This window comes from Ambystoma mexicanum, chromosome 8, assembly GCF_040938575.1.
Source record: "Ambystoma mexicanum isolate Mex_15411 chromosome 8, UKY_AmexF1_1, whole genome shotgun sequence".
Classification (NCBI taxonomy): Eukaryota; Metazoa; Chordata; class Amphibia; order Caudata; family Ambystomatidae; genus Ambystoma; species Ambystoma mexicanum.
The window spans coordinates 1,517,046,753-1,517,071,998 of NC_090929.1; the positions used below are offsets into that span (position 1 = coordinate 1,517,046,753).

General features: G+C 43.7%; 1 protein-coding gene and 1 non-coding gene across 12 annotated transcripts in view; one reads left to right on the forward strand and one right to left on the reverse strand.

Annotated features, from left to right (window-relative positions):
• The window catches only part of STN1 (STN1 subunit of CST complex), a 1,349,458-nt gene that overhangs the window by 1,287,218 nt on the left and 36,994 nt on the right, over positions 1-25,246 (reverse strand). For all 11 annotated transcript variants that reach the window (XM_069611734.1, XM_069611735.1, XM_069611725.1 and 8 more), the window contains one exon: positions 7,829-7,875. The gene's annotated coding sequence lies outside the window, so the exon portion shown is untranslated. The remainder of the gene's footprint in view (positions 1-7,828; positions 7,876-25,246) is intronic.
• LOC138474935 (U1 spliceosomal RNA) lies at positions 1,440-1,600 on the forward strand. Its single transcript, XR_011269153.1, has one exon. It is a non-coding gene; the product is annotated as a U1 spliceosomal RNA (small nuclear RNA).

Below are 25,246 nucleotides of genomic sequence, written 5' to 3' on the forward strand. Positions count from 1 at the left end.
CATCCTTTCACCAGTAAACCCGATTCAATCACCATGGCCCCCTTACAAATCCCAGCCATGCTGTGATTGACCTGTGGACACAAATAAATCGTATCAATAAACTTTCTCTGCCTTTTTTATGGCGAATGCCAATTTCGCCACATTCATTTGGGTCAATTTTATTGCTTTTTTTACCACAAAAACCGGTGGCAGAACCCCTGCACCCTCACTTTCTATATACCTTACCCAAAATTACCATCTATATTTTTTGGGTAAAAAAGCGTAAAAAAATGCAGCAAAAAAATGTTTTGTCGAAATTGCCATTCAGCAAAAGTGGGCAATAGCAAATAATATACACACTCAAGAACAACCTTTCAAAAAATGCTCTCCAGAAATGTATAGAAAGGAAACAAAATCCAAATCCAAATCAATGGGAACCAAAGTTTTCGTTTGTTAGTGGATTGAGTTTGTTCACAAAATGGATCGGAGTACACTTCGAATAGTTGCTGCAGCTCTGGAGAAAATACGAGTGGTATGATAGGTTATTTATAACGCGCTTAATACCCATGCAGCAGTGATCCCAATCATAAAAGTGAAACAGGCAAGCCCAACAGGTATAACTTATTTTCACTCTTTTGGTAGCGCAGTCTGAGGGCAGCCTATACCCTTCAGGAGAGGTGTGAGCTGATATAGCTGCAACACAAAAAACAATAGTACTATGTTCCCAAAACACCTTAGTTCTTGTCTTTCGGATCTCAGCAGAGCCAGGCTTTTCAGCATCAGACCAGAAGCATGGCTGCCTTTGCGCTGGGCTGGGGTCAAGTCGGAGAGCAGCAGCGATGGGCCCCAATGATGCAGTTCTGTTTGGCAGTGGTGCTGATTTGTGGGTAGAAAACGCTGGGAACAGTAGGCCGTGCCAAGTGGATGGCACTGGAAGACTCGGTGACCTCTGGGCCCTGACAAGGGAATACTTGCCTTTGGCGCTGTGCAGGCTCGGCTGACACAACACGGCATATGGTTACGGCAAAGATGTCAAAGCTTCAGCATTGTCATTGAGCAGAACTTTGAGATTCAGGGGTGGTGGTGCGTCGAGGTCCAGAATGATTATGATGGTGTGAATGGGGCCAGCGCTGAGCAGCTATGCTCAGGAGGGCCATGGGCCCGTGTGGGGCTGACAGGCCAGTGGGCAGACTGCAACAGGCCTGCTCAAGCCATCCTGCTATTTATACAAATCTCGGGCCGAGCAGCACCTGATGGGAGAAAGGAACTGCGCTACAATCTGCTCTTCTGATGGGCTCTGCCTGCTGGAGCTTCCCCCTACACGCGGGACAGGCAGCTCTGCAGACGCTCAGAGCTTCCGGGGATTGGGGTGTTGGGGCTGGGTCAGGGCCTGCCTTCTCACCCTCGCTTAGCGGGGCTTCCCAGAACCTACCCAACCCCTGCCCTCTTGCATGCAACTCATACTTAGCTGGCAGGGGAGAATGTGATCTCAAGGGCAGATCTCCCAGGGTGAGGCTTACCCATTGCACATGGATTTGCTGGCCCCTGCTATGTTCCCAAATGCGGGATACACGACTGCATTATTTCTGGTAGTGGGGGACTGCGTTTCCGCTCGCCCCCCCCCGATTTATTGGTGAAAGAAAAGGTAAAGTGTGCACTAGGCCTGCTAGGTTGCATACTTTTAGATTGTGCTCACATTGCGTTTCTTCAATTAGGTTCACCTTTGGGTGATCGCTTTTCCACATTTTATCTGTTGAATTGAATTATGCTTCTTTCATCACCACAAAAGTAATGTGTATTACAGAGATAAGCTGCCATATGTATTGGGCACACTGCACATGCTCAGGCAGCATCAATCATGATTTGTACAGGACAATGCTGGCCTAAATTGGGAACAGCCAGCATAGACATGTTGCTACAGAGGCATATTTCGGGTAGAACCAGCATGACGATGTGTTGCATCAGTGACAGTGCTGTCTTACACTGTGGACACACTGATCATTAAAATGTGTTGTGTTGTAAAATGTTATTTTCTGCTGTTGGTGACATGGAATTTTCATGTTCCCCTTTAGAACTGATTGTATGTACACTTATGGCTTTTTGGTCACCTTTTCTGCTGTAAAATGCACCATTTCAACTGCATATTTGAAAAAGAATTCTTGGGGGGGGAACCCCCCAAACCCTCCCTAGAACCTTGTAGCTCCCTCGCTACGCTCGGTCGCCCCCACTATTTCAGAAAAATATGAACACATAGACACTGAAAGAAATCACAAGCAACTAACCTTTGATCACTGCCCATGACACCAAAAGCTATCCTTGGGACGGCATGGCTATCACTGCCTGTGATGCTATTGTGTCAAAGGTCACACAATATCGCTTTTTAATATACTGCTTTGGGTGAGGTTGTTGACTTTTGGCTCGCCGGCCCACTGGGTGACAAAAAGTTAATGCTTCGGCCCCACATTCAAAAAGGTTGGACAAGCCTGGAATAGAGGATGTATTAAATACAAGGGGAAATAAGTAAATTTCACCTTGATTGGTCAATGGTTCTGGACTTTCTTAGAGGAGATTATGAAAATGTAAATGCCAATAAAAACACGTAAACAAAAAAAATACTTTGGTAGTTATCAGGTTGGAGGATCACTTACTCTCGCTGTTATGTCACTAAGGGGTCAAGTATGGAGTTATGTATTTTCTGTGACATATGACTTTCGTAAAAATTAATTATACTGATTGTAATCCCATTATCCTTACTTTTCCAAATGTGTGTGATCTTGGGTAAATATTCTCCATCGTTGTTACCTTTAACAAATATGGGAATGCTTAAGAATGCACTGCTCACTAGTATGAAGTGATATATCAAATACAAAATGAAAGTAAAGGGGAGGAGATGTATTAAAGTGCCAAGCTGCTTACTTCATAACCAGAAGATCCGATTCTGGGCTTCCCTTCTTGAGAAAAGTCGTTGGATCTTGGGCAAATCAGTTTATCTTGCTGTGATTGGTTTCACTTATATGACAAATAGGTCTGGTTTTCGGATTGTACAGGGTTAATGTCTGGCAGCCCCTCCTTGTCTCTGGAAGGACAGTCCCCTGTAATTAGATCAATAAAGAATACCTACTTGGGAATCAATCCATCTTTTGCAAAACGGTGGACTATGTGAAGGGTGATGCACCCTGCTCAAAAGGGATACTTTGAAGACCCAGAGCATAGCTTCAGCCATAACCTGTCACGTGATGTGAGCAGCCTTCACATTCTTTGACTAAGGGAAAACACATCCTATTCCCATTCAGAACGCCCTAGTTCATTTTGCCATTGTCCAATCTTCAATTCCTGCACAGAGATGTCAAATGAGATCTTCCAGTTATCGGCATCTAGTAAAGAGCCAGAGATACTGCAGATACACCATTGCAGTATTGTAGACTTGCCATCCTAGCGCTGCCCATACCTTTATTTTACTAACTGCATGTTTCCCCTTCACCTTCCTGCAGCCGCAGCACTGCCTTCAGGTGAGTAAATGCTGCATCCAGCTTTGTGGCAAAGTGTAAGGAATCCATACTCCACCTTTTATATTGCCGGTTTTTCATCTCATTGTACTCCCCTTGAGAAAAAAAACCTACAGGGTTTCAACATCATTGTGAAGGTAAAATGATTGAGCCACCTCAACATCAAGTGAGTGGGGGTTGACAGGTGCAGGCTCTGGTAGAGGAGTTTGAAGGCTTTTGGAGACACTGAGGTAGACCTCTGGGGTAAACAATCAGAGATTCTGGCCCCGGCCCATCTCCGGATGAACACTTGACAAACGTTGTTCATTACCCTGATGGGCAAAAGTCCCTGCAGTGCCCACTGAGCAAGTTAGAGTGAAGAATACATAGTTCCACAATGCACACATTCAGTAATGACATAAAAGCACATAAAATTAACTATTAAAATCAATACCATTTAACCACTTAACTGCCATGGGTTCCCCCCCAACCCCAGTGCCAGGGCCAGGGCCAGGGCCTTTATTGGTGATTTCGGTAGGTCGCCATTCAATGCCTTGTAACTTTTTTATTCCATGAGATGTCTCGGCCAAATTTGGCCCCTTTCCCCCGCCCCCCACATGTAGGCGGTCGTAACGCCACCTAGTAGGGGGTTGAGGGAAAATAACAAACTGGAGAAAACTTAGCGTTTTTTTTTCCAGAAAATGCCAATAAAATGATGTACAAGGAAGCCTGTGATTTTTTTCTTGTAATTGCTAGGAACAAATGGTTTGCTGTGCTGAATTCCCCATTTTCCAGGCTTTCAAGAACAGGTTGAGTGGAAACCAAAAAGAAAATAATTTTTTTTTTTTTTTTTTAAAAACGGTAGGAAAGCTGAATGTGAGGACAGAAAAGGCATACATTTCTGAAAAGTAGACAAAATTCCAAGTTTAGGAAGGGGTGGTTTGCGCAGGTCAAGAAACAACTATGTAGGGACAAATTGCATAGATTGGGGGGTGGGTAGGTATGTGGTGGACATTGTTCGCCCGGTAGGCAATACCTTCAGTGAATTTTGAGAAAAACAAATCTCTGCTACATACCGCGGACTCTTCCAGTTAGGAAATCACATTTTTCGTAATGTTTCACAAAACAAGCTATACCACAACCCAAAAACTGAGCCATGGTACACAGGAGTTTCATGCTTACAGCCTAAAAATACGTACTTAGCATGTGTAAATAAGGAAAGCAAATGTGGTGAGGAAGGGCAAGCATACATTTTTTGAACGAGCACAGGCAGACCTTTTGAAGGGTTGGTGACTTGCACAGGTTACAAAAGTGTATAGTGCCTAAAGCAACGACTAAATGTGGGTCACATTTGGGAAATGAAAGGGTTGACTGGAAAAGGGCAGCAGCAAATGGGTCGAAACGTTATGAAAACCATGCAAACACAAGAAATGTCGTACCTTCCTGCATTTACAACCCTCCAGGAAGACCCATAGTGGCAGCCACAAATGGACTACTGCAACCATTGGGAACATACATTGACAAAATCCTTCAACTAATTATCCAGAAATGACCTGCTTACATCAAAAACAACACCAATTTTCTCAACAGGATACACATTTTAATTGAATTACATGATATTTTGGTTACAATTGACGTGTGTAGCTTATACACGTCTATACCCCATGACTATAGTCAGCAAACAGTGGAATTGATACTTTTAAGAGAAGACAACAAGCAGAATTCATAATCATGATGCTGGAGATAATTACGCAAAACTATTACTTTAAACATGGACAAGCATTCTATCTGTAAACGAGTGGGACATCAATTGGGGCAACAATGACCCCGCCATATGCCAATGCCTTGGTGTTAAAATTCGAAGACCACATCCTAAATCACCCCGTATGGCATATGTATATTAAACATGGGGGAAGATACATCAATGACATTTTCTTAATCTGGAATGACACACCTGAGACCCTGACTTCATTTCTAGTGTCTCTCAACTGCATCGATGCCAAAATCCAATTTATTTCTGAAATTGGTGATCTAGGATTGCACTTCCTGGATGTACAAATCACACAAATTGCTCCCAATTTTGACACTAACATCTACCATAAACCAACTGCCAGAAACATCCTTTTGCACAGAATGAGTTTTTATCCCCCATCAACAATAAAAAGTTTACCTTACAGCCAACATTTAAGGGCGAAACGCATTATTAACACCACCAGTAATTGGGAGAAGAAATCTGAGACAATGCTCAATAAATTCAAAACTAGAGGATACCATGAGGCAGAACTAACAAAGGCAAAATCTAAAGTCACCACACAAGATCGCAGCAGTCTTCTGACACCCAAAAAACAAGAGAGAGAGAGACTAGTGTTCATAACTAAATGCAGCATCCAGACCGCCAGGTTAAAAAAACATTCTGAAACATTGGCCAATACCGTCATGCGATACAAGGCTCAAGAACCAGTTTTCCAAGCAACCAATTTTCACATTCAAAAGAAGCCACAACCTCAAAGACCTACTTGTGAAGACTCAATCTGAAACAGCAAAAAAGCAAATAAGTAAACATTGGGGGACATATCCTTATCTCGCATGCAATAATTGCAGCAATATAAAAAAGGGGAATATCATTACACACTCAAAGACTGGTGAAAAAATAACATTGAAAGATTATGCAACCTGCGACACCCAGAATTGTATCCATGCCATCAAATGCCCATGTGGGCTAACATACGTAGGACAAACAAGTCTTAAGGCAAAAATACGATGGAACGAGCATAAATCCAACATAAGGACCAATAATCGATATTCACCAGTCGCCAGGCATTTTCAAGAACACAAGCACCAGCTATCACAGATTCAGTTTCAAATATTTGAAGTTATCAACACCAAAAATCTGAATACGAGTGTGACCAAGAGACTCGAACAAAGAGAAGCCTTTTGGATCCACAAACTCGACTCTGTAGCTCCATCAGGCTTAAATGAAGAACTGGATTCCATTAAACAAAAGCTTACCAAGTGAATCAACATGCAGACAGTATCTGCTCCATACTAGAACTTTTTGACAGAAAACTGAAGAAAATTATAAGCCTGACATGATCAGGTTTTGTATTGGTTCCCACATATTACGGCATGGGCAGCATGTATAGAGGATAGTTGGGACGAATTTTGTTCCATCATGTCCTTTTCATCGACTTCTCTTGGTATTTTTATGACAGATTTTTAGAGAAAACTTTATTTTCAATCATTGAAACCAATGGTAGATTCAGAATAACAACATGAGTGTGGCAACGGCATTAACTAGGCACCAACCACGTACCTGCTACCAAGACATAGAACAGGGATAACACTAATATGTAATGAGTAAAGCTTTTTTTGCTTCACGCTTCTATCTTAGTGGAATGCCCATATTGAACAAGTAGTGAATACACTTATTGTCGGCATGTGATGACGATAGATTAATGAGAGGTATACACAGACTAAAGACACATAATATTCAACGCATATTGTATATTGTTATGCGCTTTGATGACTGAACATATAATTGAAGCCCATAATTTGCTCTAACGCATCAGGTAGCCGCAATAACTATACACTACATTGCCCATAACTGCCTGGGGTACTGCTGGGTATCCCAATACGTCGCCATGCTTAAACGTGACGATGCAGCATCGTATGAAGGTAATAGCAATTGGAGTGTCTCGTCGTCCAGGGCAACAGCATTGCTAAAACGCCAAGTAACAAGGGTATTACATAGGAACATTTTGTGTTATTTACCAGTTAGTCTGCACATAATGCAACAGAAAATATCCATACACTACATTGCCCATGAGCCCTGGGGTACCATTGTAGATCCCGATACATCAGCACGCCTAATGTGATGATGCAACACTGTATGAAGGTAATAGTGATTCCAGCGTCTGGTCGTCAAGGGCAACCTTGTTGCTGGGACGCAGAGAAGCTGGGGAAGCACTGAGGATCTCCACGTGTAATCGAAAAGTAAGTCTGCATAAAATGGAATAGGGAATAGCACATGAATAAGATTCGAATAGAGGGATTTCGATGCAGATTTTCATCAGTAGGGCCACCTGCGAGCACTGCAACATCCGCCGGAGCTCTTTGTTAAAAGCGCAAGCGGACTACTCACAAGCATCATTTTTCTCACAGAGTGTAGGTCTCTGCTCCGATGAGGTATGCGTTTGACTTTTATTTTTATAATACCATCTTGGTTCATAATTGTTTAGAAACAACACAATATCGACAGCATACACGTTGCTACCAAGAGAATTCCAGATGAAATGGGTTTTCTGTTTTTTTCAGCTTATGCATGAATACAATGTGTACATGATGCAACAGGCAAGTTTACTTACGTTTGGAAGCCGAATTGCGGTACCGTTATCCTTGTAAAGCAGCGTCCCTGCAATGTACAAATTGGAGATTGAAAGGAATGCCCTAATAGCACAAAGTGCTATTTGAACATAAATATTGCTGACATATGTATGTGAACCGTTATGCCATTTACAAGAAGTGTATCATAGAAATAACTGTTGAATGTTTGTATATATCCAACATGTATTGGGGGTTTGAGTAACCCCATTTCTGTTTTGGAGCCCGCCTTGAAAAAGGACTGACCATCCGAAATGCATCGGGCTCAGGCCTCTGCAAAATTAAAGACTGCAATAAAAAAGTGTTTTTGAATATAGACTCCACTCTTCGTAGGGAATGGACTTCCTCTTAGGGATTGATTGATTGATGAAGAACTGCCCAAGGTCTATTTCCACTGTTTGCTCCCTTTCTTCATAGTTTGTGGGCCCATTCTGTGCACTATTCCTTTAGGCCACTTGGTAACTGTATATATGTTTCATAGTAGTTAAACCAGTGTACTACTCATATTGCCCTACCTTCTCGGTACCTCATATGTGTTCCGCCCTAGGCACGGATGTGTTGTACTTACTAATTGAACATGTACTCTACCGCTCCAAACGCCATAGCGTGCCATTTAGCATCTCATACTACATTTAAACACGGCATTGCCATGTCTCTTAAATGTTACTGCTGAATCATGCAATCAGTTTTTTGACAGTAGTACATAGCATGCCTGTAAGATCTTATGCAAGCCCTGCTACTGTAACCATCTCGAGCATACAGGTGCTCAGCTGCATTTAGACTACCCTAATGTGTTCAGTCAAATCTACTTTTGCCTTGTCTAGCACATGGCTGCACAGTCGCTTTTAGACTGCTCTAATGTGTTTAGTCAATTCTACTATTGCCTTGTCCAGCACATAATTCAAACAGTCTAAAGACTGTGCACCTATCATTAATAAGCCCGGCCTTTGCTATTACTTTCCAGCACATAACTGCTCTAGTCCCCTAGTCTACTGGGAATGTGTTAAGCAAACGCTCCTGGCACCGCCTAGTTTGGCATTTCTAGACCCTATTCACGCAGTAGCAGCCTCCTGCACTGTCACTCGCCCAGACCCAGTCGATGGGTGCGACACTCCAGTTACACTATGGCTAGCCGGCACCCAGCCAGCCCTCTTCACACAACCAAACCATGCCAGGTTGGTTACTACTCATGTTTCCATTTTGTATTGTACCGTATGATACACCCTGCACAGGCTCCCACTTTATTATCCAGGATAACGGCCTCTCCAGATTAGCATGCCCCCGCCATCACCCCACCCTCTGCCCCACACCTTTCCTGCCTCTGACCAATCAGTTTCCCCAAGATCGCCACCTGATTAATGGTTATACAGACCACATAGGGATCCAAAAGCCACAAAGTACCAGCTCACCCTACTCAATTACTACCAATAAACCACCTAAAATGACTATTCCTGTCCTCAGCTCTCTTAGACGCTCCAGACGTAGATCTCGGACCGTCTCCACGTTACGCTCTCCGATCAGAAACTGCCCTAAAGTTAAGCAAACAAAACAAATCCCACGACTAGGACTCTTAAGAACCCAAAGACTAAGATCCCGATTCTTAAACCATCCGAGCATAAGTGCCTCCTATTCCTCTGCCATCATAGGAAACGCATCTCCATTAGTGACCCATACTAAATGCCCCAAAAAGATCACCACACCACCACAAGAACCATCCCCGCCGTTACACCTCAAAGCAGCTCTCATTAATGCATGGTCCATACCTGCCCATGCCACAGAAATACATGACTACATCACCGATCAACAACTTGACCTACTTATAGTGACGCAAACCTGGCTCCGCCACGCATCAGGACCCTCACTCGTCATTGCCATTCCTCCAGACTATAAAATCCTTAGGACAGACAATAAAATCAGTAGGTGGGGGAGTAGCTATTATTGCTAAAATCCATCTCAAAATAAGAACCTGCCCCATCGAGAACCCAGACGGTTATGAAGTCCTGCTAGCCAAGCTAGCTACAAATCATAAGACCACCATAAACATAATAACTATTTATAGAGCACCTAATGCTAAATCTCTGCCAGACTTAGATGTAGCTCTACTGCTAACGCCACTTATTAAACCAAACACAAAATGCCTAGTCCTAGGGGATTTAAACTTAGGATTTAATGACACCCAAGACCACAAAGCAGAAGCACTACACAGTGCACTCAAAGACATAGCATTCACACAACTAGTGAACGCCCCCCCCCATACAAAAGGAAGAATTTTAAACTGGAAACTACCACTCAATACCACAGTATCCATAGATTCCATTAATCTGATACCCTGGTCAGACCATCACAGTATACATTTTTCTGTTTTGTGCAACGAACCAGACCTACCTAAATCTATCGTTGAGGAATCTTATGTAACAAGAAACATCCGGAAACTTACAGCAGAAAATCTCAACCCTCTTTTAGCCACCTCTCTCAATAATAAAAAGATCACTACTGAAGACCCCTGTGCCCTAGTTGAAATTTATCATAATTGTCTTACCAGTACAATTGATACCCTAGCACCTTGTGTTAGCAAAACCAAACGCAAGGATAAAAAATCCTCTTTCTGGTTTAACGAGGAACTAATCACTCTTAGACGGATTAAAAGATCGCTCGAACACCGGCTTAATAAAACCCATACCTTAGAAGCTCTGGAAGCTTTCAACTCTGTAAACAAAATCTATAAATCAGCCATCGTCACCCTTAAAGCAAATGCCTTCAACACCAGAATAAGCAATGCATCCTCTGACAGCAAAGAACTGTTCACCATACTCAAGGAGTTGGAGAACCTGATCCCCATAATCAACCCAGTCCAACCAAGTAAAGAATGGTGCACCACCATTCAAGATGCGCTGGCATCCAAAATCAAACTATTACAAAATAAAATCATCTCCAAAAGAAATCTCCTTTCCGATAAGCCGTCCACGTCCAACCAAATTTCCATGAACATAGTAGACACCACCCCGCCCTTCAACTTCGTACCAGTTTCACATGATGTAGTACTTAATACCATAACTAAACTTAAAGCTTCAAACTGCAGGGGAGACAATTTCCCAGCACACCTAATCAAACTATGTGGCCCTACTCTCACACCTATAATTACCAATTTCGTGAACGCCTCCTTCCATACCAATCAGGTCCCAGCTAGCATTAAAGCAGCGTGGGTCACACCCTAAAAAAAAAAAACACATTAGATCCATTAGTGCCCACGAACTACCGGCCCATAACGACTGTCCCCTTCTTACTTAAAATTATCGATAAAATAGCTTACAACCGAATACAAACCCATCTCGAACAAAACAACCTACTAGGAGCCAGACAATCTGGATTTAGGCCTAACCACAGTACGGAGACAGCCCTCTTGGATCTGAAAATCCAATTGGATTCTATCAGAGACTCAGGCAAACTAGCCACCCTTCTGCTACTGGACTTATCAGCAGCATTCGATCTGGTAGACCATGACAAACTCTGCGACACCTTAAAAAAAAGATTTACATTTTTCTATTAACGCTACTCAGTGGATCAAATCTTTTTTAACGGACCGCATATCCAAAGTTTCCATCGGTAACCATGCAGCGGACTCTATAGTAGTACCCATTGGAGTCCCACAGGGATCCTGCCTCTCGCCCACCCTCTATAATGCATATACCAAACTCCTTTTCTCGGCTCTTGATGATATGGGTGTCATCTACACCAACTTTGCAGATGACACCCAGATCCTCATCCCCATCACAGTTGACTACACCCAGGACACTGATGGCCCTAAACAGTCTCTGCCTTAACGATGAGAAAACGGAGGTCCTCATCGTGGGCTCCCAAAAAAGAATAAGCACCCTCCACTCTAACTACTCTCACATCAACATTGACGGTACACAGATCCCAGTACTCAAACAAGTTAAAACTCTTGGTGTATATATATATAGATGCCAACCTCACTTTGCACAAGCAAATAGCAGCCCTTTCCTCCTCCACAGCCTACACAGCAAAACGTATTGCATTCAGCCGCCAATTTTTCACCCCCACAAATTTTATCACTCTGGCCAGAGCGCTGATCTTAACGAAACTAGATTATTGTAACACCTTCTTCCTAGGAACCTCCAAAACCAACTTAAATAAAATCCAACTATTACAAAACAAAGCCCTTAGACCGGCCCTAGGCTTAAAGAAATCAGAATATATATCTAGCATCAGAAGAGAAAACCATTGGCTGCCAATTGAAGCAAGAATCATCTTCAAAACACTCAGCACCGTCTATAAATGCATCACCAATAAAGCGCCCAGCTACCTCAATAACGCCATCAAGAAAAAAATCTCCTGTAGGACACAGATTTAATAAATTGGCCCTCCTGGAACTTCTTCAATACAAATACAGTAGAGCAGGAGGAAGTAGCTTCAAAGTCCTAGCCCCATCGCACTGGAACGCACTACCCCTTTTAATCAAAAATGAGGACTCCCTATTAAGATTCAAAAAAGCAATGAAAACTTGGTTATTTAACAAATATTAACCTAATAGAATGCTTTTGGTTTACCGCCTTCTTTGAATCAATCTGGACAGCTAACGTAGCCCCATGTCCCTCATGCTTCCATAGGGTTCGCCTCTAGATCGGCATCTAGTGTTCAAACAAAATGTGACCTGCTACTTTGACCAATTGGAACTTAGTATAAGAAATGTGTTCACATGATTTATTTGCATGTTAGTTAAATATGTTCTGTGTGATGGTAACTAACACTGTATACAAATGCTACAACTTATTGAATTTTCGCCGTGATACCCGCGGGTCTGGGCGAGTAACAAATGTAATAAATAAATAAATAAAATAAAGTGTTGGTTTGAAGTATTACTGTTGATATTTGCTTTGTGTTTCATTTAAAAGGCCTTGAATAAATGTATATGTATTTTTGATATATACACCTGACTGGGAGAGATTTGCAGGGTCCTTTACTGTGTGTGCTCATTGTGGGCTTTCAGTCACCCCTCCTGAGACCTACTCTTGACTGCCACCAATGCTACCTTGATTGGTCTGGCTTGTCCAGGAGGTTACCCTGTTCCAGGAAACTAGGCTGGCCTTCTAAACCTCTGCCCACCAGATCAGAGTTCAGAAATCCATCTTAACACTCCCCACTAACCAATCCTGTCCCCTCTCTTTCCGATCCACCGGGGAGCCTGGAAACCATGCAAATGACAGCACAGCATGGCATAAAGCCTAATAGAATAACTTAAAATGAAATGGCTTCAAATGCACAACATTGCTTTACATTTATTAGGTGGAGATAGGATCCTTTTCTGTTACGGGTGAAAAGCAAGGGTGGGTGCATGACGAGTGAAACCTGTGTTTAGAAAGGTGATAGCTTGTTGGCCTGTATTTGATTTAAACTGCTGTGGAGTGTGATTTTCCTCATACCATGCCCCTGCTCATTCACCTCTAATGAACCAAAGATAAAGAAGCATGACGTAATTCCCACACCATGTGAAATTTCCTACAATCCTAGTTGCCTGGTTGGGGCACATTCTGCGCACCAGAGATGAAATGGCCTATTTTACTCTTACATATCAGGTAGAATGGCTTGTTCTGGTTGTTTTTTTTATATTAAACATCTACACCAAATCCCTATCTAAATAAAGCTATATTGTTATTATGAGAATAACATATTGAGCAATTAGACTGCTATGGTAATAATTATAATTGTTCTTTTACAACATGCTTAATACCAGAGACAAGTTTCTTAGCACGAGACCAGGATTTTTGTCTTGCTTCCAAGACAAACGCGTTGCCCCTGAGCTATCTTCCAGGTCTATACAAATGGGGCAAGGATTACAGGTTTAAAACACTAAGAGCCAACTAATTCAGTACTCTTCACATTCATGCATTTACAGGTTCTACAAGAATTACAGGATTACTACTCAGCATATGACATGGTACCATTACTGAAATAATGCAACATTACGCAAAGTTTACAGACGAATAGGATTCACTATGAGGTATTACGTTGGTATAAGTGTAGTAACCACACTGCTGGATTCCAAATGTGAACACGGCAGACTGATCAGTGATGTGCCTTACTTTGAGGATTTAGTCCGGACTGCCTGTATTTTTGGAGCTCTGTCCGGTTGACAAACCAGTCCGGATTTTATGTGCCTCCTGGGACGAGAGTCCGATTGCCAAGACTCAGAAGCCTGGGATGAGAGGCCTGTGGGGTTATACGGTGCGTGTCAGCCAGCGCTGAATGTGCTTGCTGGAGATAATACTTGGAGCTATGATATGCAGCCTCCGTCTCATCAGGAAAGCTTTGGAGGTACTTACATCCGTGCTATGTAACTCTCCTACATTGGGAACACCAGACTATACTAAACCCTTATCTCTGTTTGTGCATGAACTAAAACGGTGCGTTTTGTTGGTCCTAACAACTACAAGGGGAGAAAAATAGGCCATATGCCTATTTTTCAACCACCCTAGACCCAGTAGCTAAAGGTTTGCCACATTTAGGGGGGTATCAGCTGCTACCCTTTCTGTGAAACAAGCAGAAATCATAGTATTGGGCCATTTTTTTAACTGTTATTGTTCCCCATCCAATAGATATTCTCCTGAACAAAACATGACTGCAACATTGAACTAGGTATGAGTTGGCTCTGTTCACAACCAACATTACTTGCGAAGATGTCATTGCTTGAACCCTGCCACCTTGCTGCACCTCCCTTCCAATGACCTCAATGTCTTGCATGACTGTATACTAATAACAAACGAGGGGACGAAGGGACGGGTTGATTTGACTGATGTTCCATCAGAAAACCCTGATGGCATATTGTAAAGACTGGAGGGGCGGGGGGTGAGAGGGTGCGGGGGGGTGTCTCTACTCCGGCTCTCTATATGGTAGAGGAGAGGCACAGAAGACCCCAGCCAAGATTCTCTATATTGGTAAAATGTGGCGAGCAATCAAGGCTTCGCTCTCAGGAGGTGATGCAGGCTGATTCTTAAGTACAGTGTAGTCCCCCAAGCACCCACAAAGGAATGTCCAGACACTGTATTAGTGAAAAAACAGTCTTTATAAAAATAAGGTTCAAGGTTATATACACAATCACGATAATACGCTTTCTGCTCCGACTATTCTAAAATGGTACATATATATATGTTCTAGGTGGTACCACGATTACTCTGATTGCATTAAAATGCATCAACTGTAGTTGGTTAAACAATTGGCAGAAAACTGAGCCCCTACCATCAGGCACAGTTCTATATGAGGATCCCCCCACCTGGGCAACCTGTAAATGAAGATGCACTACAAGCCCAGTCCAGATATTGTCTATTGGAGTCTTATCTCCTTCTATAAATGTTCTACTGCCCCAATGTACCTGGTTTCGTAGAGTTCTTCAGTGAGTTGTCGACAGGCCCTTCTTGAGCGCACTCCCTTTAAAAAGGCAGGAGCCGCGGGTCGTCGAGATTCAGTGAAGAAAGAGGCGAATATTGTCGTAGAGGGAGCAGCTTCGATCTTTGCGGTGCTCATTGATGAAAGCTCGTGAACGTCCTTTGAAGAGGCGTGCAGTGCACCTCGACGAGTGTTCGTTGCTGCAAAGTGTCAATGAAGACCTTTGGCCCAGCAAGGGCGTCAGGTCGTCGGCGTTGGCGAACGGGACATGACCACAGCAGGCTTCAGTAGCTTCGTCGGCGTCTGAGGTCATCGGGTGGCGGGAAACCCACCAGCGGATTCTGCTCAGTCGTCGGCGGCCTTGACTTTCTCCGGCAGGACGAAAGCGGTCGACGAGGATGAGCAAGGGAGCCCTTGGATCAAATGTTCTTAGGCGAAGGGAGCACTGTGGTTCCGGTCGGCGACGGTGGACGGCTGTCCAGGGCTTCTCTTCTTTCTGCGCTGCGGTCCCTTTCTCCGGTCAGCAGCCTTTCGTAGGTCTGTCTACCAGGGAGCTTTGGCAAAGATCAGCTGGTGCACAATAGTCTCTCGTAGCTCGGGAAGAGGCCTCCTAGCCAGGTCTTCATTCGGATCAGTCCCTTTACGGCAGAGCAGCTTTCAGATTTGCTGTGGACAGCAGCACCAGTTCTTCCTCCAGTGGGCTTCAAAGTTAAGGATCAGTTTCAACTTCAGCTTCCGAACGAATTCTAGCAGTGAGAGGGCCCCCAGATATACTGTTGATCTCCCATTCACTCTGCTGGGTCACACTGAGGCAACCAATCACTCAGAAGGGCATTCAGGCAGCCAATCAGGCACACAGTGCATTCAGGCCATTCTTCTCCATCCAGACACTCACAACACAGAATGTGGATTCGGACAAGCACTCTGCCATTCAACACTACACACTGCATTCATACAAGTTTCGGGCATGGCTGTCTCAGTCATTGTGTCAAATACCAGATACTAGACACCCACAACATGGAATGTGTTTGTCACACACTCCATTCACCCAGGTCCCACCCCATGGCGTACTCACAACACACAGTCATTGGGAAGGCTCCAGCCAGCCTGGCCTGGACTTCCCCACAACACCATACATAGAACTTCCACCCCACAGCCAGTCAGGGGGAAGGGACAGAGTCGGGGCTTCCCAGGACTTCGGGAAAAAGTAAGGTAACAGGCGATAGAAAGCAAGAGGCCATCTTGTCTCCATCAGGAATCCACCAATTCCAATGACAGGGCCTGGGCATCCCAAAATGGAAGACGGTCAGGACAACTGTCAATTCAGCACAGAGCTCCCACCAGCACGTACCCTGTTCTGTGGGCCATAAACAGGTGTCCAAAAACATATACTAGGATATGATATGATAGTTTATTTATATAGCGCCTATACACAATTTGTTTCAAAGTGCTTCAAGGCAAGCAAGGGAACAAGGGAAAATACAACATTCTTACAGGAAATGAACAGTAAGGATGTGAAATTAACTATCATACTCGGCCCAACGACATTTCAGATAGTGCAAGAGCTAAGACAGACAAGGAAGGGAGGGGGGAGAGTGGGAAGGAAATGGAAACAGACAGGCGACTAGCGTACTAGGCCAGACGGCATTTTTGGTAAAGCCAGAGAAAAACAAAAGGTGAGGGAGAGGGGTGCAGAAAGGGAGGCGAAGAGCAAAACAAGCGACTATCATACTAGGCCCGACGACATTTCAGATAGTGCTGGAGGGGGTGTAGAGGGGTAGGGAGGAACAAACAGTAATGGGAGGGTGGAGGAAACAGACGAGGTTGCTATCATATTAGGTCCAGGGACAATTCGTATAGAGTAAGTGCATAGAAGAAAGTAAGGGAAGGAGATAGGAAAAGGGAGAAGGGAAAGGAGGAGAGAACAGAGAGTAAGCAGTCAAAAAGACTGGAGAAGCAAGAGTGGAGAGCAAATACAATTGCAGAAGTCAGTAGTAACACAATGTTGCAAGCCAGGATACAAGATGAAGATGGGAACAGCATGATTCAGGGCCACTATGAGTACACGATGCAAAGGAAGTCCAGCATGAGAGTTGAGAAAGAGTGACACACTGAATGAATGAACGCCATAGAAGTCACCCATGGGTGCCATAAGGGTATCCCAAAAGTCACACCGCCAGGAGTCCCACATGAACTCCTGCGCAGAAAACACAACAGAACATACATGATGAAGCAATAAAGGACAAGGATACGCAGGCCCTGTCCTACCAATACATTTCTAGCATCACACATTATATGTTAATGGCTCTTGTTTGAAGCTACTCGATAACTACATTAAAAACTATTGTGGAAACCTGTAAAATACCTCAGCATTCAGCACAAGCGGCTGCAATTATAGGACTAACCAAAGCATGTGAGCTCAGTTCTGGACTTGCAGTAAACATTTACAGATTGCCAGTGTGCATTTGGTTGCCCATAATTTTGGAAGGCTTTGGATGGAACTCGACTTTCTTACCTCCCAGGGGATACAAATTCTACATAGTGTACTTATTCACAAGTTTTCACAAATGCTCTCGATTCACAGATCTTTCCAAGCCGCCTTGTCATTATTAAATGCAGCTCACATAAGAAAATCACTGACCACATGGGCAAAGGCAATGCATTTGCTAACGCAATTGCAAAGACAACTGCCCAAGCCCCTTACTCGCTCACTTATGTTTCCTGTCCAAGCACAAAGGTAAATCCCCCTTTTGAGAATACACTTGACATGATTGTCAGTATGCAAGCAGTTGCTACCTGTCAGGAATTGAAACAATGGGAGATTGATGTAGTTTTTGAGGATGGGTGTTTGGTGCACAGGGGAAACAGATGTTGCCAAACAAATATGTACCTATGAGGATATCAGTCGCACATGGATCGGCTTACATAGGGGTGCATGGCATGGTTAATCTATTACATACACTTCGGAATAACCCAAACATTTGCAAAGCAGCAATAGCATTTTATAAACCGTGTATTATATGTGCCACACAATGTTGGAACAGCAGAAGGAGCGCCAAGAGATAATTTTGTTCCCCCATTTCAAGTCTTACAAATGGATTTCATAGAGTGGCCTCCCTGTCAGAAAGACACATGTTTTGGTAATTGTATGTTCAGTAAATGGGTAGAAGCATTTCCCTTGGGATTTAAAACTACACCAAGTACAGCCAAAACCCTTGTTCAGGAATATTTTCCGAGGTATGATCTACCCTGCTGAATATGGAGTGGTAATGGGGTTAATTTTTTCAATAAAACAATGGACCTGGTATGTCAGGCATTGGGTACAAGTTAAACGTTTCATGCAATATATCACCCACAGGCGGCAGGTTTAGTCAAACAATGTGTAAGGAAGGCATGCGTCATCAGTACGACAGACATGTGATCACAGGTCAAGGGTGTTTATTGAACTTCAAATAAGGGCGAGATAAACGCCCATCTAATCCTAAATCTATAGATGGGAGCAAGCGACAACCATCAAATAACGTAGTCCTAGTGATGTCTTGTCAAAATAAAAAGGCCTATATTAAAATAAATATTGCCATTTATTAGCGCTAAATACAAATAGTGTGGGAAATATTGCTATGAAAAAGAAAGAAGTGTTCAAAAATTATATGTCAGGTTTTCAGGCCGTTGGCCTCCTTTCCCAATGTTTTTAGCACGGAATAAGGTGGTTCACTCGAGCAGAGCACAGTGTCCGGCTTCATTAACATGAGGTTAGAGTTCACTCTTCAGCATCAGGGCATCCTGAGCGCAAGTCTCCCGCTTCCCAAAGTCTCTACGCTCAAAGGGCCTGATGCAATCAAATATACAAATTCTTTTCCCCTTTCAGATTTCACAATTATTAAATTGGGTTATTCAATATCCACTCCGGATCCCCCTCAACCGGGCTCATATCCTTTTAGCATAAAGTTCCACACAGACTTCCCTCTGCCCAGCTCGAGCCTGTCCCACAATGTTTGTAGGTTCTTCCTTTTCAGGTGACTCACGGTTCACCCTGGATCCCCCTCAGCCAAGCTCAGATCCTTTCTAAACCATCAGTCTCCCTCAACAAGGCTCGGACCAATGTCAATTGTCCATCAAGTATTGAAGACTTTTGAATGTGCACAGGGTTTGGCTTGACCGGCTGCAGGATCACTTCGATTTCACAATTCTCTTTCTTGAACGTTTGCACCCCTCCGATGGATACCTGACAGAGACCAATGTACTCCGGAGACCCCGGCCGGCCCATAGAGTCGAGGTTTGCTCCGAAGTACTTTATGACGAGATAGCTGCAACCCTTGAGATGGATGGGGGTGCAGATTTATTACTCCAACACCAATCAATAAGGACAACTCAATGGTTTGGCAAAGGGAGTCCGTCTAATGACAAGTACATAGAACTAGGAGTCATGGAAATCAGATGTGATGCGATCTTCAACTCCAACAAAATTCATAAAAATCATGGCATTTATACAGAAAACTTGTCATAATTGACGTATAACACTCAAAAGTTAATATGCAATTCTATTGGTTAGGAAAAGGTAACTTTAATATAGGTACTATATCTGTATATGGTAACGGAGTAAAGGGATTGGGTAAAACACTGTCAGTTGGGCGTATAAGCCCTTCCTTCAAAATGATGTAGACGTCACTAAACGTACGACGTCTGATTGGCTCTACTAACTATAGGACCCTAGATTTGGTCCATTGCGATTGGGTTGGCACCAACCCCATGCATATTCTTCCACTTTGCTTAGCAGCACGCAGAACGGTTGACCAGGTGCGGGGTGCCCCCTAGTTACCTGGCATTTCTCCAATTAAGGTTACAATCAATCATCGCTTCAACAACTATGTGTCAATTATTTCACTGTGGTTGGCATCGAAACTGCCTCTTCTGTATGGAAAGGTTCTGATATCTCTGCCTGGGTGGATGCCAAGCGTAGGTGTGAACCCGTGCTTCTCCTCGCTCGGCTGGTCACGTGATACCCACACTGTGAATTTTCTAGTTTCTCTCCATTTGTGTATTTGATTCTTATTTAGCTCAGCCACCTGCCTATGCTTCCTTATCTTGACCTTTCAGAGACAGGATATTCTGTTCTTAAGTTTCAAATTATATGTAGCTACTGTTCGTTCCTTCTATTGGTATGACCCTGGCTATCCTGGCACAAGTTGCATCTGGAGAGTTTCGATTCAGCTGTCTCTTCTCGTTTTGCTAGAATACGAATCTCTGCTCATTCGACCTTTAGTAACCTGAGTTGATTCTGCTTCGTTTGCAAAGTGGAATTACACTTATACTAACGTACTTCGTTTCAGGTAGATGTATGTATAATGGCGTTTGCCGCACTATTCTTCTACTTAGCATAGTAAGCTGTACTGTTTTCTTAGCTTTCTTGCGGTTCCAAGCATATGTACAGGTGTAAACTGTTCGGTTGTATTCATTTTGCTTACAGCTTAACTCTTGTATGTTTGGCAGCATTCTTTCACTTTAGGTTCACAATCTCCTTTCTCATGGCGTTTCGTCTCTGTGTCATTCTCGGGTCGTCATAAAAGACTTGCCAGGGTAGTGGGATCCCTAGTCCATGAAGATCAAAATAGGTTTGGGCCAGGCAGGAACACCACAGCTAACATGCGGAGACTCCAACATATCATGGCACAGACACAGGATGACGAAGCAGACTTGGCGGTGCGATCTCTAGATGCCATTAGGGCGTATTCTGGGAATGGCTAAATCGAGATCCTGAGAGAATTCGGGTTTGGTGAAAGCTTTGTGAGATGGGTCAAAGTACTATACAACGTCAAAGTACTATACAACGCCCCCATGGCAAGAGTGAAGACTGGGAAAGTGGTGTCAAAGGCCTGAGCAATACAATGAGGCACTAGGCAGGGATGCCCGCTATCGCTGATGTTATACATCATGGGGCTGGAGCCAGTAGCCATCTACTTTAGGAAGCAACTCTTCGACGCAGGGATAAAGGTGGGCATGAACTACAATATTATCTCACTATACGCCGACAACATGCTGCTATACCTAAGAGACCCCCAATTAAACGCCCCAGTAGCACTCGACATACTGGACAACTTTGCACGCTACTCAGGGATACAATTCAGTAAACAGAAATCTTGTGCATTTCCATTTGCCAAACTCAGAGGGGTAAAAGAAGCAGACCTACCCAAGGTGGGAATCAAATGGCAACCAGAAACATTCCAATACCTGGGGGTTAACAAAGCATACGCCAGAGCTCACACACTACTACAACACGGAGGCTGTGATCAAAGGACTACGCAATTCCATGAAATTCTGGTCCAAGCTACCACTCTCCATGATGGGCAGAGCTGCCATCACAAAGATGATAATACTCCCAAGATTCCTATAGTACTTTACAAACATATACTACTACATCAGACCACCCTTCAAGAAACTAGAAGCCCTGCTAAAAGAATTCCTATGGGGAGCGACCCGCCACAAACTACCCCTACACATACTGACACTATCGCACAAAGAAGGAGGGATACAACTACCTGATCTTCAGAAATATTACTTAGCGGCCCAGCTCAGTCAGGAAATGGATCTCGGACGAGCCTTCAGCCGAAATAGGGCTACTACAACAGCCGATAGCCCTAACATTCCCCAAAGAAGCACTATGGAGCCCACTACTCGACCCACTAAGCATCCCCATGATAGTGAGATTAGGTAAGCAAGTGTGGAACAGGACCAGTTTGATGCTCAAGCTACACCATCCATATTCACCCGAAACCACCATAATGGTGGACGTATGCTCAGATTTCAGCCACCTAATGGCAATGAGGAAATGGGAAAAGGTGGGACTGTACACCTGGGGGGGACATGTTCAACGATGGAACCTTCAGAGACTTTGAATCATTGCACACACAGGAAGGACTGGCAAAAGGCCAGTTCTTGTGGTACCAGAGAGTCAAACACACCGCAAAGAAAAAATGTAGCATATGGCCTGAGGAACCAGCACCAAACCCCCTACTGCAAGAAATGCACAGACTAAGATTTGGGCACTACGACTGAGAATTAATGGGAGAGAGCACTAACCTACCCTAAAGAGGTTTCAGGAAACACCAGATTCAGACTCATACAGCTGAATATCCTATACAGGACTTACATGACCCCACACAGGGTAGCCAACTTTAACAAACAAGCCTGAACGCACTGCCCCTGGTGCAAAAACGAGGGTGCGGACATGATCCACATGTACTGGACCTGCCACAAGGTGCTAGGTTTTTGGACCAAAATTGAACAAACATGCAGGAAAGCAGGAGTGAACAGGTACGATTGGAACCCAAAAGAATGCTCTGGAGACTAGCAGACCACTGCCCAGGGACGCAGACAACACACAGGGCCCAATAGGAGCCAGGACTGCCGTAAGGACAGTCCCAGAATTGAACAGAACCCCACTGAGGGCATTCAGCAAATTGACTTGCCTTGAGAAAGACCCTACGGGCCGAAACACGTGTCGGCTGACCAAACTTGCACTCCAAGTTTCTAACAGTGTTTCTCAAAACACAAAAAATTTCTATGGAAAGAAACACTCAAGAAAATTATCATAAATAAACGAATCACTTCGTACTAACCAAAGTGTTATGAATATCATTTCGGATCTCTAAACAAGATAACCGGGAGCAAAAAACCTTTTTCTTATTAGGCACGTTCTCCAGACCGAGCAAGCACAAACACATCATAAAACTAACAGACATGGTGTGCATCCTCGCAAAAAGAACGATAGCGATGGCATGGAAATCGCCTGGAGGACCGAGATATAAAGCTTGGATCAAGGAGGTGGAAAGATGGACTGAGGCAGAAACCAGCGCCTCGAACGCAGGAATCACCAGAGTAGGCGGGGACACAAATGACTTTCGAATCATGGAAAGCCCTAATAAGAGACATACATTTCTTGGCAAATCACAAACCCCCCTGAACTCACAAGCACCATACGGCACAACCGCAGTATAAACAGTACTAAGCACCCCAAGAAGACCCCCCCCCAATCCAGTAACGCCAAGCCCCACACATCTTGCCACCTGAAAGAAAAGCGACAAAAGACAACTAAGAACGAGATATAAATGTAATATAGCCAGAGGACAGTTACTGTTAAATGTTTAATGTTCACATATTGTTAGTTTAAGAATAAGGAATATTCCATCTTAATCATGCTATAACATTGAGTAATCGATCCTGTAAACTTGTTAAGAAAACCCAATAAAATACTTTACAATCAATCTCGGGTCTTCATTTCTTCTATCTGCGAGTCCATCCGGGTCCTTGTGACGTCACCATTCGTCTTCCATTAAGACCTTTTTGGTTTCTTCCGGCACTGTACTTGGGCAATCTTCATTTCGTCTCATTTGCTGGTAGGGTTTTCTTAATGGATACCTTACTGTCCATGGTTTTCTGGGTATAGGTACTTCAATAGGCGTTGCTCTTCTGATAGGTACTGGGCAGAGCCCCAATGCGGCTCTCTGCTGGTTTATTTGCTCATCATACGTCACATATTTTGGTGTCAACGTTCCTGGTACTTCAAAATGGGCGATTGGAGTGCAGGCTTTATTTGGGACCTCCTCTACACTCCCCCCATCTGGGCGATTCATCAACCACTTTCACCTCCGGCTTTGGATTCAGTTTACTCGATTCTTCTAGATTTATTTTCATTCCATCTTCTGGGTGTATACATGATGGTTTGACGAAGTGTCTCTTTGGAGTCCATATTTTTATTACTCCTTTCAGGCTTCCTGCTGTTCTTACGTGTTCGTCTTTATTCCATTTCATTAGTTGACATTGTCCATTTGGGCTACAGTAAACCCATCTTCCCACATAATTTCTGTGCTTCCTGGGATAGAGAAACTTTGTTCCTTCTGGTGCATGAATACTGGCCTTCACAAAGTCTCTTATTTCTTCATCAGTCAGGTCTATGGGCTTCCATCCTGGCTTGACATCAATCATGATCTTCATCCCTATGGCTTTCTTTGCAGTTTTCTGGCACTGAGAGATTATTATCTTAACACAAAATTCTAGCAATATCATCACTAACAGGGCTCCCAAGAACTTGAATGCATCTGCCATCCATTGTGGAACCCATGTGAACAGTGATCCAAACCAGCTATCATCAACAACTTCGTCAGTTTCATCAATCATTTGGTTCTGCAGGGTTGTCAGCATACCTATGACTTCTGTTAAGGTTCCATTCTCTTCATCGTGAGAAGGTATGAAATTGCAACATGATTCTCCGATTTTTGCACAAACTCCTCCATCCATGGCTGTGATCATGTCAAGGACATATCTGTTCCGGAGAGTCATCAGTCGGATGGCTCTCAACTCTTCCTTAATCGCATTGAATGCTTTTATGGTTGTGTTGATTGTCTGTAGTAACTCCCATCTGGTTATCTGCAACCATTTAGTATTTACTCCAACTTGGATTCTTGGCATAGAAATCGTTGTGAACACTGATGAGGTGAGGCTGAACAGCCTGTGTTCATATGGGATTGCATGAAATGCTTCTTCTGATTTAGCAGAGAAATAAGTGTCTCTTCATTCGAGTCAGCAGTTCCACAGATCTCTTCTTCCTCAGGTGAGCATCTGCTTTCAGGAAACTGTCAATATTCAGGTCACTTTTCGGGATCACTAATGCTGGAACGTGGACGTTCACTATTGTGCATATGCCTTCCCAGTCTCTTGGCAGTCTGATGTATGCTTTGGATCTGCATGCCCAATAATGATCCATAATTACATTCATGTAGCGTCAAAAACTCATCCACAGTTCTGATTCTCTCCCATCTTTCTTGTGCCATTATTCCTGAAACAGAATGTTGGGCTTTCCAGTGGCACGATCTACAAGGGTCCTCCTCCGTCTTCGACCCATGTCAGCAGTTTTGTAAGCTTTGGCCATAATGGCGTGCAGCCATTCTGCACAATGTCAACAGTTTCTTTGTAGAGTCCAGGGATCACCCATGCTCTGCAAAATG